Genomic DNA, 20,413 nt, shown 5'->3' with positions numbered 1-20,413 from the left:
AGTGGCTTTCTGGGTAAAATTCCGAGCGTCTGTTTCAGGTGGCTCCATGGCATCTCCCTGACTCTGGCTTCTTCCTCTCAGCATTTCTTTTTGTTTTCCCCGCCTACCTAAGTTCTGCCCTATCAACAGGCCAAGGTAATTTCTTTATTAACCAATAAAAGCAACACATATACAAAAGGACCTCCTAAACACTACACCAGAATATGTTTGTTTAAACTAAATGTTAGTACACATATAAAATAATACGTTGAATATATCTGAATTACAAAGAGTTAGTATCATTATTTTGCCTTTAATTTTGAGAAAAATGTATAAAGAGTAACTATTCAGGTGTGGTTATAAGATACAATATATTCTAAGGGAAATGACAGTGAAGCTGACTGGTTTGAGTTTCCTTATTGTAGAAATAAATGTAATCACGTTAAGCATTTTCTAGACTGTGAAGCAACGCCTCAGATTGTGGATGCAGGACATTTACAGTACCCTCCTGCAAAGCTCCGGCCACATCATGGAAGAGGAGGCTAAAAGAATAGGAGAGCTAAAATGGAAAATGTCCCATTCATGGCATAACATAGAGAATATAATCTTTGACTCACAGAAACTGCAGTTATTTATGTCAACAATCAAGTTATGAATGGAGACATAGCTAGTGGGGCCCTGTCTTTCCAAAATGAACTTGTGGTTTTCTAGCAGTCATCTTCAATACGCGTGTAAAATTGGTGAGTACATTTAGCTCCAGTGGAAAGTATCAATAATGACCACACAGATGGTCTTGTTTAAAATCAGTGGATCACAAGACATACCAGTAAACACATGAATGTTGGAAGACATTTTTAAGAAGTGTCTTATGACAGAGATGGGAAGTGAAAGCAATTATGTTTTTTACACATGTGTTAGGTTAAAGAAAAAATTTAATTAATAATTATTTCAATTGTATTTTTATTTTGAAATGAATATATATTATTATTATTAAAAATATACTAATAAATAAAAACATCACACATCCAAATTAAACAGACACAATGTTTGTATATATTAATAAACGTCTATGAATTTAAATAACACTTAGAATAAAAGCCCTGTAGAGTCATATTAAATTTTAAACTTTCAGTATTGAAATATACTGAATATATATTCAGTATTGAATATATTTTATATATTTAACCACTTTTTTAAAATGTAATTTTTACTAATAAAGATTCTAATTTATTAGTAATTAAATATAGAAAACTAAAAAAAATCTAGAAATACTTCAATGAAAAAATTCCTTTAATGAGGAATGAAAACTTTACCTCAAGACTAATGTGGGATGTCCCTCTGTGTATGTGTTGCTTTACTGGACAATGAATAAAGGTGTTTCGGCCAATGGCGTAGTAGAGTAAAGTCAGGCAGGAAATCCTAACAGAGTAGGTAAAGTCAAAGAGACACCATGTAGCTGCCAAAGTAGAAAGACGTGTAACCTGTCTGGAAAGCCACAGCCTCGTGGCAATTCATAGAAATGTGTCAATTCAAGATGTAAGAGCTAGTTAGAAATATCAAAATTGTTGCCAGAGAAAGAAAGGGTGTGTGTGTGTGTGTGTGTGTGTGTGTGTGTGTGTAAGAGAGAGAAAGAGTCAAAAATATACAATTAATACATAAAATCGGTAAAATTTCAAAACAAACAAGATAAATATATGATAGCATAGAAAAGTAATTAATATCCACATAGCTGCTATAACAGAAATGAATGAAAAAGCACTCATTTGTAGCTGGTAAGACAAAATCAAATAAGAGAGGAAGCATTAGAAAAAAAGCCTGTGTCTTTTGACTGACATTCATTCTGGTTTTCCCTAAAAATTGGTTAAAAGTTAACAGTATGCTATGATGCCATTTATATTAACTTAACATGTATATTTAAGTGATATCTAATAGTTTGCCATATTTTTAACTGGGAAATTTATTTTGCAATAAAACAGTGAATAATAAATGTATTTAGGTCAACTACTATGGGAAGTTTCCAAATAACCAAGATCTCCTTTCATGTTTTAAAACTAACTGTAAAGCAGGTGATGACAGATCTAATATTTCTGCAATATGACTATTGAGTCTGTAGAAAAGTAAACAAATATATTATTTTATAAATTTGTTTGGAACTTAGAGTCAAATAGCACTGAGAGATCATCTATAAAAGTGACTTTAAATTACCAGTAAATAAAATTACACTGTAGAGAAAAGTTTCATATACATAATTGGTAGATTTATCTTCATTACAAAAGATTGATCACACCCTTTTGTATCATCAGTGGTTGAAGGTTGCCTAATATGTGGTTATTTCACTATTCCTTTGTTAATACAGAGAGCAGTTCAACCCAGTGCACCCTTCCCACTTAATAAAGGCAATATTTCATAAAGAAACAACAGTGTATGTGTACATGTGATTCTGTTAATTTTTGTACTCATGTGTATATTGATGCATTCCAAGTAACAGTGTTTTATAAGGCTATATAAGTAACATTATATACACTACCAAAAACTTGTATAGAAACATTATCCAATCCAAGTAGAATTTTGTTTTGTTTCGTTTGTTTTGTTTTGTTGAGAGAAAGTTTTGCTGTAGCTTTAGAGCCTATCCTGAAACTAGCTCTTGCAGACCAGACTGGACTGAAACTGACAGAGATCTGGTTTCCTCCGCCTCCCGAATGCTGAGATTAAAGGCGTGCACCACCATCACTGCGTATCATGCTGAGTAATTTTTAAATGAAAATAACAACATTTACATGGGATACTTTAATAAAAATTCAAAATGGTTTTATCTTTTAACAATTAACTGAATCGTCCAGTTTAAAAATATAGAAAATTCTGATGTCTACATTTAAAAATTAATAAGTTATGGAATTTAAAATTCCTTTTTATATAGCCTCTTTATCTACATCTTTCGAAATTACTGAAATAAACCCTAAGTTTATCTTGTGTTATACTTAGCAAACACATCTATTTTACCTATCACCTTTGCTTCACAGAGAAAATGTTCTCAGTGCACATGAAATGACTAAACATTTTCCCCACTGAATTCATGTCAATAAAGTTGAATGTACAGTTGAAATCCATAAACTTCTAATTATTATTCCCAGAGCTCCAAGTAATTCCATAAAAGCCATACCTAAAGGTGTCATACTAAATTTAACATGAGTCTGAACTTTCAATAAATATTTACTGAAAGCATTAACAAATGTAATTTTTATCTTTGTAACACTCCATATAATTAATTCAATACTCAGAACAAAATCTTTTAAAATACATGTTAGAATTTTGACTTTAACAACAGTAAAAATATGAATCTCGTTTCACTCCAAGACCATTGCTAAGTGATGTAAAATTTTATGAAATTCTTTGTTATTGTCATTGTCAGTTGTGAGAAATAAGCAGAATATTTCAAAGCTAGTTCTCATTTTCACTTATTACTGGAGGTCCTAGAGTAAGTTCATATGTCCAACCATGCACAAAATTAAGAAAGTCACTATACTTTTCTTATTTTATGTTGTGTTAGTGAACCATGAATAAAATGAGAGTGGATTGTGGGTGTTGAACATAGCTATTGGATGGGCATTTTATCTTTAAGCTGCATTTTTTTCAAGAAAGATGTGATTTCAAATCATCAATACAATAGTTTGTTTAGTTTAATAAATATTTATCATATCAGATAGGAGTATATAAGTTTCTTTTTTGTTACTTCAACCAAATATATACAAAGTATATCTCTATGTCTCAGAGTGTTAAAGGATCAAGCTATAAGATATGGGAGTAGTGGAGCAGTGGTGGCACACACCTGTATCGCAGCCCTCAGGATGCAGAGGCAGACATCTGTGAGTTCAAGACCAACCTTGTCTTCAGAGCAAGTTCTAGGACAGGCTCTAGAACGACACAGAGAAACCCTGCCTTTAAAAAACAAAACAAACAACAAACAGAGATATGGGAGCTATTGCATTGAAAATGATGGTATTCAGTTGCTACTTAGTTTGATCAATTTCTGTGGAGCAAGAAACAGAAAACATGGGGTTGAAGTATAGTTATTCTGGGATCTTCAATTCCAATCTCCCAGTGACCTATTTCCTCCCAAGATTCTCCAGTTGCTGAAAGATCCACAACCTCCCCAAATGAAGATGTCCAATATGGTGCATCTATTATTGAGCTATTAAAAAAGCTTGTTTCTCCTCCGGAAGACTTGGGCTCCTTTCCCAGCACCTGTACAGTGCTAACTCGAATTTCAGGGTGTCCAGTGTGTTTTATGCAAATATGTTGTACATGCATACACATAGGCACATACACATAAAATATGATAAATAATAAAAGCTTGTAAAAACTATAGATTGAATTCTATAATAGCAGTACTTTCTTGGTCTTCATAATATTAAAATGATGAAACTGCATTTAATTAAATATTCAATTCTTTAATTGCTATGAGTAGTCGGTGATTACTCTGCACATAGCACAAATGTAACACAGCTAACTCCTCAGAAACTATTATTAGACAGCATTGGTTCCCCTTTAAAAAAAGGATCCCACCTCTCTGAAGTATAAACAGAGCACTATCATAACATGTAACAAGTTCACATTGAAGCATAAATTTAATGTGGTGTGTTGTGAAATTATTTAGAATTTATTATGATAAATTCATTCAAAAAGAATAAAAACATAAAAGTTTTGTTTAATAACACAATTATAAATCTTTCACTGGAGGAGAAATGTAAGGTGTCACTGAAAAAGAATTTATGACCATTCTTGAGAATGCAAAATGGAGCGATTTATTTTATTACACAACAGCTGACAGTTATTAGAAGTCACTGACTTTGAATCCAGTTCTGCTTGCCCATGCTGTCAGAATAAAATACATCTTGTCAATTAGTTCCATAAAAGATGCTACAATTTCTTCATGCAATATCAGCCAAATATTGGTCTCATCTTCTTATCACATGCAGAAAATGAAATTTCTGCTATCGGTCTCATCGTAGTTAATTTCTGGATTTCAGGAAATTGTGTTTGTTTAGCTGTATGCTATCTGAGCTAAACATAGATTTTTTTTCTTGAAAGCTGAATTAAAGAGTAATTTCCTATATAGAGAGGGATTCTGCCATATGAGAGTCAAATACATATTTTAGATCAAATTCTAGTGCAGAGCTAAGCCCTAGTTTTCTGGGGTCGGCAACAATTTGCCAAGCAAGACTCTTAGTGCACTGAAACAACTTTCTTCAGTATCTACATTTTTAACTCTAAAAATTTACAACTATTGCTGTAATTATACATATTTAATACGTTATAAAATATTCTTATTGGACAAATATGGAAGTATTACTATAAATAACAACAAAATTAGCATACCTGAACATTCACAAAACTGTTGAACAGTGACTTGCCTTCTGCTTGTGTTTCTAAGATCTCCCACTTACTGTTTGTATTAAAAGAGAATAAGGATATTTTTATTATATCTTCTTACCTTAGAAATAAATAGCCTGAAGTAAAATGGGTTGTTCATTTCATGAGGTAAAGTCACCTTACTGGCATTGTTTGTGGGCAGTAAAAACACCATAGAAACCCAGTGTTGAATGGTTGCTTGGCATGGTAAAAGTTAGAAAGATAATGACGGATGCAGGCGAGGTAATTTTTGTTGTTATTATTGTGCTATTTATGCTGCTACGACAAAGTGGCTTATCAAGGATAATGTCTTGTAGCCTCAGCCTGAAAAGTTCAAACAACTGTGCAGTCAAGTTTAGCTCCTGATGAGGGCTCCCTCTCTGCTTATAAAATTGTGACCTATTGCTAAGTTCTCACGTGATGTGAGGCAAAGGGATTGTGAATGAAATCTTAGAATTAACTTTATCCTCAAAAGAGGCAAGTATGGGTACATAACTCTTAAATAGTTCACTTCTTAATAGAATACTATGAATTATTACATTTGACCACCTGACTTTGGAGGAAATGAATTAAAATCTTAACTATTTTTACATGATGACCATATTTATAAATTTGATTATATAAAAATTATTTTCTTTATTTTTCTTTTATTGAAAATAGTTTTTATCATACAATGTATTTTGATTATGGATTCCCCTCCCTAAACTCTTCCCATGGAGCAGTTCACTCCCTGCTCTTTGTCTGTTTTTTGAAAACAAACATGCATCTAAAGATGAAGAATAAAAACAAAGTAAGATAAAACAAAAAGAAACAACTAGGAATTGAACAGAACAACAGAAGAAATGGAGCAAAAAAAGTACTAGGAACATAGAAACTCAGAGGAACACAAAATCACACACACACACACACACACACACACACACACACACACAGGAATTCCATTAAACCTTGAAACTGAAAGCCATTATATTGATGTAATCTGTGATTTATGTGATCTGTGAGGTTAAAAAAATCTGACACAAAGATCAAATGATCACTTAGAAAGATCAAAGTACTGTTGAAGTCATTTTGTGTTGGCAGACTACCTCTGGCCAAGGGGCCTATCCTTAACAAGTATTTTGTTTCCCCAAAATACTCCCTTAGAGAAAACTAATTGCTTATTTCAAGTGGCTCTCAAATGGAGGTAGCTTTTATGTTTAAGATGGAGGAATGTGTCCATTTCTCTTCTCAGCTTTAGGACTCACTCTGTGCAGGCCCATGTGGGCTCTATACATGCTGCCAGAGTCTCTGTAAGTTCATATGTACATCAGTCCTGATGTGTTTAGAAAGTCTGTAACACCTAGGGTCTTCAATCCATTTTGACTCTTACATTCTTTCTTCCTCCTCTTCCGGAGGATTTCTTGAGGCCTGAGTGTGGGGAGATTTAAGGGAGATATCCCACTGAGTGTGTTAAAGTCCTTCATTCTCCTATCATTTCCTGTCTGTAGTTCTCTGTACTTGTTACCATCTGCTGCAGGTGGAAGAGTCTCTGAAAAAGGTTGAGCAAGATTCTGACTGATGAGTATAGCAGAATGTCTTTAAGAGTGGCTTAATTGCTAAATTTCTTTAGCAAAACAGTAGTGTTTGGATTTCTGCTAAGTTCCTGGAGTATCTGATCTCAGGTTCTTGGTTATCAGAGTAGTGTTGGGTATGAGTTCTATAACATAGAGTGGGCCTGAAAACAAATCAGATATGGGCTGGTTACTACCACAAGCTGTGTGTCTCTATTGCACCATGGTATCTTGTAAGTAGGTCACCACTGTAGATTAAGGATTTGTAGCTTGGTAAATGTTTACTTTTCTTTTTTGTTAGCCTGTGCCAGCACTGTGAATACTAGTCCTTAGAAATGAAGGCTCTAGATGGGACCAACATTGCTTTTCCATGTTCACTCCGTAGTCTAGGTATTTTTTTCAGCAATAGGGCCTTATTGTCAGCTTGTGTGGAGTAACCAATAGCCTCAGTAATAGCAAGGTTTGTTTTGTGGATATGCATAGGACCCCTTTGGCCAATAACCCAATAAAATGCAAACAATCCCAGTACTGCAAGCATTATTTAGTGAAGAAGTCAAGGTGGATTTCGGTCTCCCCATTACTTGTCAATTTCATTTTGATTACATTCATATATGTATATATTTTAGGAAGCTTGTACTGTATTACATATCCACAGCCCCTCAAGTACTGCCTTGGTTGTAGCGATCCCTCCCTGTATTCCTTTCATTATTTCCTCTTCATTTCCCTTCACATTTGATCTTCACTTTCCAGTCCCACACACACTACCCATCCATCCATAATCTTCTAGTCTTCACCTCTTATATGGGAAAGCTATCCCTCCTCTCGAGTCACTCTATAGCTAAATTTTGGGTTTATGCTTACAATATGCATAAACTTGCTTATCAATGACTTAACAGCTAATAGTCTCATATTAGGAAATATAAACCATATTTTTTTCTGGGTCTGGGTGACGTCACTCAGGTTATTTTTTTCTAGCTCCTTCCATTTATTGAAAATCTCCATGATTATATATTAAAGAACTGAGTCCATTGCATTAATATACCACATTTTCTTTGTCCTTTTATCTTTTGATGGATTGTTGGATTGTTTCCAGTTTCTGACAATAAAAATGGTTGAGAAAGTGTCTCTTTGGTAGAATGACAAATCATATAAGGTACATTCCCAGAAGAAATATATCTAGATCTTTAGGTAGATTCATATCTTCCTAAAGAACTACCACTATCTTCATAGTGGCCATACAAACTTGCACTACTACCAGCAATGGATCAAAGTACCCCATACTCCACATTTTCACTTGCATTTTCTGTCACTTGTTTTATTAATCTTGGCCATTTTTCCCAACAAAATGTTTGTATTTTTTATTTCAGAGTTTCAAATAATGCACCCAATCATATTGACCTACCATTCCTCCCAGCTACACCTAATACTTGTAACCTTCCCAAGAAAAATAAAATAAATAAAGAAATGTGAACACCCCCCCCCCCCAAAAAAAAATATACTCACTGGCTAATGGTCAAATTCCCAGTGACCAGCCCTTAGAAGAACTGAATTTAGGACCAGGTAGTGGTGGCTCATGTCTTTAATCCCAGCACTAAGGAAGTAGAGAGAGGTGGATCTCTATGAATTCGAGCTTTGGCCTACAGAGATAGCTCCAGGATAGCTAGAGCTGTTACACAGAGGAAACTCTATCTCAAAAAAAAAGAATTTTTCATATCCCCACTCTCACCAAAAGCCATGAACTGTGAAAAACTACACTACAGGAAATCTATTTATTTTATACCCCAATCAAAGTTTCGCCTCCCTGCCCTCTTCCCAGTCCTTCCCCTCCCTGCTTCTCTCCCCACCTCTTACTCCCACCCCATTCTCAATCCACTCCTGTTCCACTATTTTTTTTTTCTGTAGATACCAGCAGGACTCCCATGGATATCAGCCAGCCATGGTATATCAAGTTGTAGTGAGACTAGGCACTTTCTCATCTATTGAGGCTGGATAAGCAATCCAGAAGAAGAAATGGGTCCCCAAAACAAGCAACACAAACAGAGGCAGCTCCTGTTCTCACTCTTATGAGTCTCACTTGAAGATCAAGATACATAACAATAACGTATATGCAGAGGGTCTAAGTCAGTTCCATGAAGGGCCCCTGTTTGTAGGATCAATCTCTGTGAGTCCCTATGAGGCCAGGTTAGCTGATTCTGTGGTTGTTTTTTGTGGGTTTTCTTTTTTGTTTTAGTTTTTGATGGTGGTAGTGTTTTTGTTTGTTTGCTTGTTTTTTGTTTTGTTTTGTTTGTTTGTTTGTTTGTGGTGCCCTTGAAGCCACTGGGTCCTACAAGCCCTTCTTGCCCTTTCTCAGGATTCTCTGAGCTCTACCTAATGCTTGGCTGTGAGCTTTGCATCTGTTTCCATCAGTTGCTCGGTGAAGCCTCTCTGACTACAGTTGGGCTAGGCACCAATCTCTGAGTGACTTAATGTCAAGATTGTTTCAGTTTTTAGCGGGAGACAGGAGAAGCGAGGTTGTCACAGAAGCCTTCTGTATCTCTCATTGTCAACAGGAGTCTGCAGTCGTCTATAGCAGACACTTAAAAGTAAGGATGGTCTAGTAGGGCTTGAGTGGGGCTGGGAGGAGCCACAGGAGGAAGACCTGAGGGATCTGTCACCAGATCTTTGTAGACCGCTGAAAATGAGAGAAGAGAAGGAAGAGAAGTCACACGAGATATCGCATATGCTACAGAGCTATAAGACTAGACACTGCATTTGGAAGAAACTAGAGATAGTAAAGATCACCTACCTGATTCTGTGATTGGAGAGGCCACTGCTTCTAGGGAATCCACTGTATTTATCGTATGCACATTTGTAAGCCATAGAGAAATATGTGTACTGACAGTCCTCTTTTTTGAGAATAAAACAGCTGTGTATTATATACCGATATATGCTTATATATTCACATACATATATGTTTATGATTTTACTTTATGAATGAACTTAATTTTGCTAATAATTTGTATAGTTTTTTTAAATTGCTCCAAGTGATGATTTATAGAAGACAGAAGTATCTTAGTTCAAGTAATGCACACTTGACATAGTGTTTTAGAAACAGATATTTTACTTAGAATAGTTGTATAATGGAACATTGTTCTGTAATTTGTTTTAATTTCAGTCTGTCACCCAGATCTCTCAGTTGTAGGGAAGATAACACTTTGCAGTTATTTAAATAATTTTTTATGACATAACATCTTCTTTATAAGTTTTATAAAGTAGCAAGATAAGTAATGTGTTTTTAAACAATCTCTAACTAAATATCATTAATAATTTTCAAGAGACTTTATTGTAAATGAAAATATTTCCATGTTTTTAAAGCACTAACAAAATATAATTTTAGTAATTTGACTCAAGGTAACACTTTAAGAGACACGTTTTCTTCTTGTCCATTGTAAAATGAATCAGTATAATGATTTCTCTGCACCTTAAAATACTTATGGAAAACATATGGAAAATTCATTGAGGCATAGACACCAGCTCAAGTACATATTTATGACAGAGAGTATAACTAAAAAATTAATCTCATATACCATATAAATGTTATTCATGTACAGCAAGGCTGGGACATTTAAACACTTCTGTTTAGGTTTTGAAATATTATGTCTCAAGAATTGAAACATTATGCGTCTACATTATAGCTATCTAGGTTGTCCAAGAGATGTACTCTTTATAAAATTCAATTTAAGATATCTAAAGGGAACAAAAAAATTCTACACAATTTACCGATGGATGTTTTACTGATGGTAAAGTAAATTAAATGGATGATCCATGCTTGACTCTACGAAAAACATCCCCTCAGGTCTAATTCTCCCTGACTTACACCGTGTCCTTGGCTTGTAGCAATGATAACAAATGGAATCAATCAAAAAGTATTTGGTTCAGCCGCTATAGTGGAAGCTGAAGAAGCACAGTGGAGCCATATTGATGGATGGCATAAATGATTCGTTAAGTCATTTCTCTGCATCTGTAGGGAGGACAGGATCAAATGTGCTTTTTTTCTTTTCTTTTCTTTTTTTTGCTAAATATAACTGTTACTAGAAAATTAAGTCAGATCATTAATAGCCCAGGAAAGAGAATGAACGAAGACAGAAAACTGCTTCCTGCCCTAGTCTAGATCAAGTTCTGTTTATTGTAGTATAGGCATGTAAACCTTATGTTTTGCCTAATCCTTGTTATTGACAAAGTCATGACCACTGATTTTATATTTTGCTGAAGAATTTCTCATGGTCTTTATCTTTCAAATCAGGAAATATTGTAAGAAAAATCCCCCTAATATTCCATAGTTTATGATAAACACTAGCAAATACAAGTATGGTGAGGTTAAAAACAGAACTTAGAAACACAAGAGGAATGTTACTGACAGTGGATTCGCCACCTAAAAATGCAAGTCAAAACAGGTAAATATTTTATAAGAGATTAAGTCTCTGGAATGTGTCCACAGGGACTGGTTACTATCAAACAGAAAAATGTCAAATGGCGAAGATTAACTGGCAACATTGGTGGAGTCTTTTCTTTCACATGTTTTCATCTGTCAGTGTTTATCCTGTTCCTTCTCAGTGTATTTAATACCTCCCAAAGGACTGGAGGAGAAATCTTGTAGCAGATAATTAGTATGCGTACAGACTCATAGTTCAAACAAGCCTGTGTTACAGTTTTGCTGGGCTTTTGATAATAGTCCTAAAACACACAAAAGATATGATTCTTGTTTATTCTGTTTCTGTGAGCTGTATCTGTAAATATCTGATTGATGTCACTATAATCTTAGCATGTATAATTGTGATGCTTCCTTCTAAGAATCAACTACTGAAATTGTTGAAAAAAAGACTAAAGATATAAGAGGTTTACAAAAGGTAATGTGAAAGGTTCAGTTATTCAGTGAATATTTCTGATATCTAAAAATATTGCTGTGAGACTTGCTTTTCTAAATATTAAAAATTGTTAGAACCAATGTTTTACTTTTGTTAGTTTGCAAAAAATACAGTGTTGAAGGAACACTCTAGTTGTAAGTAATAAATCTAAACTGTTGCTGCCAGCAAAATGTTTGATAGAGCTAAATGAGAAAATGCTTAGCATAATGCAATGTTAGAATATTATCTTGTAATGTAATTCCCAAAACATTATCACAATTCTACATATATTATATTCATTTATAATATAATTTCTACAAATGTTACTACAGCAAATGTGCTATTACAAAGTGATACTAATTTTGAAACAATATTTTAAGAAATAGGCTGAGTATACCAGAATTAAATTGTTGGTGGCATTTTGTATTTGTTACAGCAGTATAAATTCAGTAATAGAATCAATACTTCATTAAAATAAAAAGTATTATCTTTTTCATAATTGTACAGTTTATATTAAATGAGATAATAAAGTCAGAAAAACCTGGAACTATACCATTTTCTTATGCAATTCTTAAGATCCTTACTCAAACAAGATAAAGAACTAAAGTTGAATGAAATTCATCATCTACACTAGTAGGGTGATCTACTAGTGTAGATGATGATGATATATTGATGTGGGATTCCCCTTTGTATGCTGTGAATACCATTGGTTAGTAAAGAATCTGACTTGGCCTGATAGGGTAGAATACAGCTAGTTGGTGAAAACTAAACTGAATGCTGGGAGAAGGAAGGCAGAGTCAGAAGAGAAGACATGGAGCCACACAAGAGATAGACAAGCTAAAACATTGCTGGTGGGCCACAGCCTTGTGGTAAAATACAAAATAATAAAGATGGATTAATTCTAAATGTAAGAGCTAGCTAGCAATATGCTTAATTGTCCAAGCAGTTATTTAATTAGTACAGTTTCTGTGTGATTATTTCAGGAGTCTGGTCAACAGGGAAAGGAATAAGGAGCCTCCATAAAACAATGTATCTACATTTTCACCTCACCTACAAGAGGTAAATTAAAAATAAATAGGTATGTAGAGACACACAAAAGAAGGCACTCCTTTTGTACTATTATGTATAACTCTGAAACTCACTATTATTTTCCCTTTATGATGTTGGAGGTTTCACTCATGCTTTACCTGGAGAAAGGAAATGCATCCACACTATTATGATTGCAAAGCAACCTTCCTCAATGTTGGAAGAGCTGAAAAGAGGGGAGGTAGCCTAACATTTACAGGAACACATTCCAGTGTCTCAGTGTCTGTCCTGATACAACAAGATTTCAGGTCCTGTTGCCCCAGGTCCCTATTGGCTGAAGATGCAAGGTGACTTATAAGCACCTCACTTCAAAGAAAAAGAAGTGACAAAGTGGCATTTCACTGGAGAAGCTGGCATTGTCTTCTTTCACTGTCCAGCATTTGGGTATATCCACCTGAAACACCATCTCACTTCCGTAAGACTTTGCTGTATTTCACATTTGTACTGAAGACTCTGATCTGCCTAAATCTCAAAAACCTATATATTTCACAAGCAAGAATTTAAAAAAAAAGTTTTATTATATAATCAAATCATTAGAGGAAGGCAAAGTGGGCAGTAGAGTTTCCTTAAATACAACTTGAGATAGTACCTCCATAAGATTCAGATATAATCAAGCTTGCGAAGCATTTTTAAATGGGCACAGCACATTCTGGTAGTGGCAACCTTGGACCAGTGCTCCTTGGATTCCTAGCAAATCAGGCTGAGTAAGACATAGAAACAAGCCAGTAAAAAGCATTCTTCCATATTTTCTGCTGGAGCTCCTGTCCTGACCTTCCTCAATGATGAACTGTAGCCTGGAAGTATTAGATGGACTTTCCTCCCAAGTTGCTTTTGGTCATTCTCTTTGATCATGTTAATAGAAATCCTAACTAAGACAAAATATACCAAATTTCTTTCATTTGTTTATCTCTTGATTGGTGCCTTAGCTGTATTTGGACTACTGTGAAGAGTGCTACAATTAGCAGGTATTTACAGTATCTCTATAGGAAGGTGATTTGACTTTCCATGAGTTGGGCATTCTAGAAAATCAGGAATTTCCATGACTGATAACTTGAGGAAATTTCATACTGTTATCCATAGTGGTTAGACTAGTTTCTACCAGCAATGAATGACAGTTCCTATAAAGCCCACTATGACTAGGGTGAACAATTTTTATCAGAGAGAGTTAATAGGCACATCATTAATGGGATGATCAGGGTTGTTTGCATGAAGGGAGAATTATTTTGACCGAACATACAAACTGATTGCATCTTCAAGTTTCAAGTTGACTGATGTTGAAATAAACTAAGCGTTTATGACAAAATTCAAAACAAAGAGAGAAAGAACAACAAAACATTTCTTTCGTATCGACTAAGGAAACAAAAAAGACATTCAAGTACTCCTTTTTTAAAAACATTTCTTCAATTACAAACCCTGATGAAATTTGTGTAATAGAAGAACCCTAATATTCACATTAACCCTTCCTATTTGGTAGCCCAGCCTGAAATCCTGAAAACACCATAGATCTTTCACCAGAAAAATACAACTTAAAAAGATCCAAGAATAAACATGTTCTTCAAATAGTGCAAAGTAATATTATGTATAAAATGTACATGTAGGGTAATGTGTTGATAATTTGGTTTCCAGCTGGTGGTGCTGTTCTGAGAGGTGATAGGAATCATGGAAGATCGGGCCTAGATGGAAGAAATAGTTTCTATGTACACAAATTTGGAGGTTATATTATACCTTTTTCATTGGTTTTTGATGTCAGGAGACGAAGAATATTGTACATTACTTAATCCTCTCTTTCTGTGTCTAACTAGCAAGAATGTTGCTACCAATACACTTCTACTTGTAAATTTTTTGAATATGGCTCCTTAAATCCTATTCTGAATAAGAGCATTTATTCTGAATAAGAACACGGAGATAGTCTCCATATTCCACCTTCTATCTTCATTGTGGCAAAGTGATTATTAAACAGGAAACTTTACACATCTCATAGAGACTATTCAATGAACATAAGGCTCACATCACTTCTCAGCCTTTTGGCTAAGATCAAGGGACAAGACAGTAAACTAAAAGGTCTCAGAAAAAATTACAGAAGTGTCAAATGAGTTTCCAGTTTAAAACATTCTTTCAGGTTTCATAAATCATATAAAATTATGATACATCCATTCATCATTTCGGAAATATTTACTGACCCTTGCTTAATAGCCTTCTACAGATGTAAAACATATGGAACATAAAAATGTAAGAGGACAGGAAATATTAAACATGAAATACTTTGTCTATGTGCCACAAATTGAATACATTATCATTTTATATTTAAAAACCTCTGTATTATATGCCTGGCAAATGATGAATGCTGGAAAGATATGTTCCCTATAGTTTTTGCATTAAATGATATATGCACAAGGATATTATAATTAAATGATTTTTAACTGTTCTATTTAAAATTTGTGTTGTAAAGTGTCATTACAAAATTCAGCAAATTCTGTCCTGTGTTTTTATAAAAATTACATAATAAGGGATAAGTAAATGTCTAGAATATAGACTAATTTATGGTTTGAATTAAGAAATGTGTGTATGCCCCTACTGAGAAATTTTCAAGTCTGCAAACTTAGAGAACTCTGAGTTTCTACCTCCATGCACTGTGGCACTTTTATTGTAAAAGATCACTTGGAAGTTGGTTGCTTCTGGACAACAGAAATGGTTCGAGTTTCTCTTAGTTAAACAGCTCATTGTGTCTCTGAGCCTCTATTCAGATTATTAAAGGTTTCAGCAAAATGTCCCCGAAAACTGTGGAGGTTTGTTCTTCTTTCTCTTTTCTTTTTTTTTTTTTCAGGAATCCCATCTGTCCTGTGAAGCTCTCGGTTACATCTTTGGCTAATCTGGGAACTAACCTATTTTCTATGACAAAAGCAGAGAATCATTGACTATTATTATGTAGAACTAACCTGTAATTTAAATCCCTTCTTAAGAATTCTCCTAGGGATTTTCTCACCATCATTACTGAGGTGACTTGTTCTGTGTCTAGTTCATTGAAATTCCCAGACCCAGATGGTCTGATATTCTGATATTTTAGAATTTTGCCCTTGTTTACTTTTATCTGTTAAGTGAAGCCCAGATACATTTCTCCCATCTCTTTTGAGGGGCTCATTGGTGTTTAAATGTGACTGTAATTGCTTAACATAATGAATGCCTTAGACGCAAAATGTTAAGAATTTCTAATTACTAGGGTGAACCTTAGTGAGTTGTGCTTCTTCCAACCATTGAAAGAAGTTGTTATGTGTCAGATCAAAATTGAAGAATATGTATATATTAAAATTAAGGGTTATTAATTTGAGGACTTATGATATACAGACTATTATGCCAGCTCATATAAACAGTAATGGTTGCTACTAATTGGCATGTTATTAGTTCATGTCATGAACTAAAAATTGCGACAACGGCGATGAGCATGAACTCTACAGCATGGACGGGCTCACTGTGAGCCTTGTCAGTTTGGTTGCTCACCTTCCTGGACTTAGGGGGAGCTGGGAGGACCTTGGACTTAACATAGTGAAGGGAACCCTGATGGCTCTTTGGCTTGGAGAGGGGCGGAGTGGGGGTATGGGTGGAAGGAAGGGGAGGGAGAGGGAGAAGGAGGGGAGGAGATGGAAATTTTTAATAAAAAAAAAAATTGCCCAGCCATTTGAGATTTTATTTTATTGCCTTTTGCTAACCAAGGTCAATGAAACAAATAATAGTTAATGCTGGCACAGAGGTGGAATATTTGGAACACTTTTCTATTGCTGGTAAAATTGTAAATTTGCACAGCCAAGATGGAAATCGATGTGACTAGTCAACCATCAAGAAAATAAGAATCAATCTACCTTAGGACACAACTATACTTATACCTTCTAGGTATATAGCCAAAGGAGGTTTCAACTTACCACAAAGACACTTGCTCAACCATGTTCATTGCTTTTCTACTCATAATAAATAGGTAAATTCACAGGTAAATTAATGGGATTAAAAAAACTTACATAGATATAATTTACATGGGGAATCAAAAAAGAAAAAAATCTCCTGAATACATTGGGAGCATGGGAACCTTGGGAGAGGGATGAAGGGGAGGGGAGAGGCAGGAAAGGTTGCAGAGAAAAATGTAGAGCTCAACAAAAATCAATAAAAAAAAAGAAATCAGCCGGGCGGTGGCGCACGCCTTTAATCCCAGCACTCGGGAGGCAGAGGCAGGCGGATCTCTGTGAGTTCGAGGCCAGCCTGGTCTACAAGAGCTAGTTCCAGGACAGGCTCTAAAAAAGCTGCAGAGACACCCTGTCTCGAAAAACCGAAAAAAAAGAAAAAAAAAAAGAAAAAGAAAAGAAATCATCTCAAGTGAGATAATCCAGACCCAGGAAGACACATATTGTATGTATTTGCTTACATGTTGATAGTAGCTGCTGAATTAATGATAACCAAGATTCAATCCATATTACCATAGCGGTTAGCTATAGAACAAGGGATTGGCAGGGGCAGATAGATCTCCGTAGGAAAGAGAAATGGAATTGATAGATGTGTATGGATAAAGTTGGGCAGGAATGGGAGAATCAGCTGTGGAAGAAGAGAAAAGAGAGGGACAATGGAGGAAATATGGGGAGAGACATATAAAATTCATTGCAATTTGAGGCATAGTATGAAAATTTAATTCTTAGAAGCATTCTTAAATACATGCATAAATGAAGGTTTTCTAAATGGAATCACTAAATAAATGGGGAAACAGAATGCCAACTGTCTATCTGTTATCACCAAATGAAGCTTCTATTACTGGATTGTATTATACCTAACCGAGTTTCTGGACAAAGGGATCCCATGGAAAAAAACCAAACAACCAAGACTATTGATAAAACTATAAGCCGCTCTCTACCCACTACCAACAGGGACCTATTGCTGAAGGCAAGACCTAAACAAGTCATTGAAAATAGATAAAATGACCTTGATCCTACAAAGATCCTTCACTCATATGTGCTAGCATCTTTGGTACAGGAAGGTACTCTTTACATTGTCAAAGGATAAAAAGTAAAGCACCAACCCAGCTACAAATGCTTCTATCTGCCATGGTATCCTGACAGCAAGATACACTAGTGAAAGGGTAGCACTAAGCTTGTCAGAGTAACAAACTTTAAGCCACACTTCATGAGAAGAAACCCATACACAACACTGCGTGGGCGACAAAGAACGTGGACACTTAATAACCCAGGGACACTGAGTAAGACTAAACATGACTGATCTTCTAAAAGTATGTGGCAATAAAGTATATCATAATGTCGTCCGTATTTACTTATTGGTAAGTGCCTTGCTCAGCCATCATCAGAGAAGCTTCCTTCTGCAGAAGATAGGAACAAATACAGAGATCCACATGTCCAATAGAGAGTTAGAGAGACCGTGGAGAACTCAGCTGTAAACAGGATGTCTCCAAGAGAATGAGGCAGTATGCATAGGGCCTGCATGGGTCTGCACCAGATGGGGGCAAGAGTTAAAAGGAAAAGTAGACATATGCTGCCATCCCTAACCTAGAAACTTTCTCCAATTGATGACCACTTGCAAATGAAAATTTAGTTTTCTTTGAGGGAGTTTCACCGTAGATACAAACTACTCTTCAAGGTAGATTGCATTCCCAGAAGTAGGTGGCAATCAAAGTAAAATCAACAGCATCTTTGGATATTTCCTGTTTCATAATTTTATGTCAGGGCTTTACATTTTTTCTTTACATTTTTATTATATATATATATTTATATCAGTATATATGTGCATATGTCTATATATGCATATGCATTAATTTATTTTTCTCTTTTTACCCCAGACATATATATATATATATATATGTGTGTGTGTGTGTGTGTGTGTGTGTATATGTATACACACACACACACACACACACACACATATATATATATATATATGATGGATTCTAATCAAATGTTTGATGGTTTTCCTGAGTGTGTGAAGGAATGGCTTTCCACATTTATAATTGTTTTTTAGACTTTTTCTTGGACTAATTTTCTTCTGTTTGTTTTATCCTATTCCAATGTGTTAGCTTTTGTTCTATGTTATTATATTATCTGTATTTTCTTTTTATTATTCCCTTAGAAGCGTATAGAAGTATGGTCACCTATTTGTTATATAAAGCCCAGGAAGGACTGATCCAGCAATGATGTAGCTCACAATGTATGTAGCAATGATGTACTGGGTCCCCCTATGGTAACATAAATCAAACAGATATTGGGGTTCTACAATTGAAATTTCTTTCTCAGAGAACTCTAGGGTGTGCCTAGTTGACAGCTAACATTACTAATACAATGAACATGAACGAAATCCTTCCCTAATTCACCAGAATCCAAAATCATGTTTGACATTGCTTGAGTAAGAGATAATGTCACCTGGAATCCTTCTGGAATAGTAAGCTCCAAATAAATTCTTCTTCCGTTAAATTGTTTTGATTATGATGTTTATCATAAATCTAATAGGACTCTTATAATGCCACAAGTAATGACAATAGTCACAATAACTAAATTAAAGTTTCTGAAATAGCTCTAAAACAGTAAATCATTTTGATCTAATGTCTTTTTACTTCAGAAGATTGAGAAATAATCATTTGTTGTATGTATTGCTTACTTTCCATCTACACAAATTTTCTACAGTTCAGATCTTTGCTATATTTCTGTTCTATCATAGGATATTCCAGTCTTTTAACTAATATATTTACACAATAGTCAATAATGGTTTTTATTATTAGATAATTTTATGTAAAATATTCTGTGAATCTTGTTTTAAAACTTATCATTGCAGTGATTTGAACTTTAGTGTCTCAGAGTTTGGAGAGATAGTTGAACAGTTAAGGGAACTTGCTGTTATCATTGGGGTGCAAGAAAACCATTGTGGAAAGCCCTGTGCTTTGGGACTTTCCCTTCAATTGAAATACTGACTTCGAAGCAAAAAATAAATTTTGAGTCTTTGAAGAAAAAAAAATACTAAAACTTAAAACTCTGTTTAAAAAAATTAAAAATGTCAAATGATTTTCACGCTATCACATTCATAATAATTCCTTTGAATTCTAATTGGTGTCTAGGAAATTCAACTACAAATCTGATTTTTAAATCTGTTTTTGTTGTTTTGTGGGGATTGTAAAGAAGGATTGCAGACTCTGTACACTGATCACTTTGCTTGTTGACATATAGCTGAGAAATAGACAGTTACATAATCTATTGATAACAACCATGGGATATGTAACCCCAGGAAAAAAAATTCTTTCTGAACATGAACTCAGATCATAATCTTTCCAAATATATAATGAGCCAAGTACTAGAAATTAAACTTCCATTCACATTTTCTTTTCATTCCTATTTTATTAGTTGAAACTTGGTTCTTTTTTCATACAATGAGTTCTGATTACGGTTTCCTCACCTCCAAGACCTCTGAGGTCCTCCTTCCCTCCCATCCCATCTGAGCCCACACTTTTCTGCCTCTCCTTACAGAACTAATGGA

The sequence above is a fragment of the Arvicola amphibius genome, chromosome 13 (genome assembly GCF_903992535.2).
Source record: "Arvicola amphibius chromosome 13, mArvAmp1.2, whole genome shotgun sequence".
Lineage (NCBI taxonomy): Eukaryota > Metazoa > Chordata > Mammalia > Rodentia > Cricetidae > Arvicola > Arvicola amphibius.
This window is presented reverse-complemented; position numbering follows the sequence as displayed.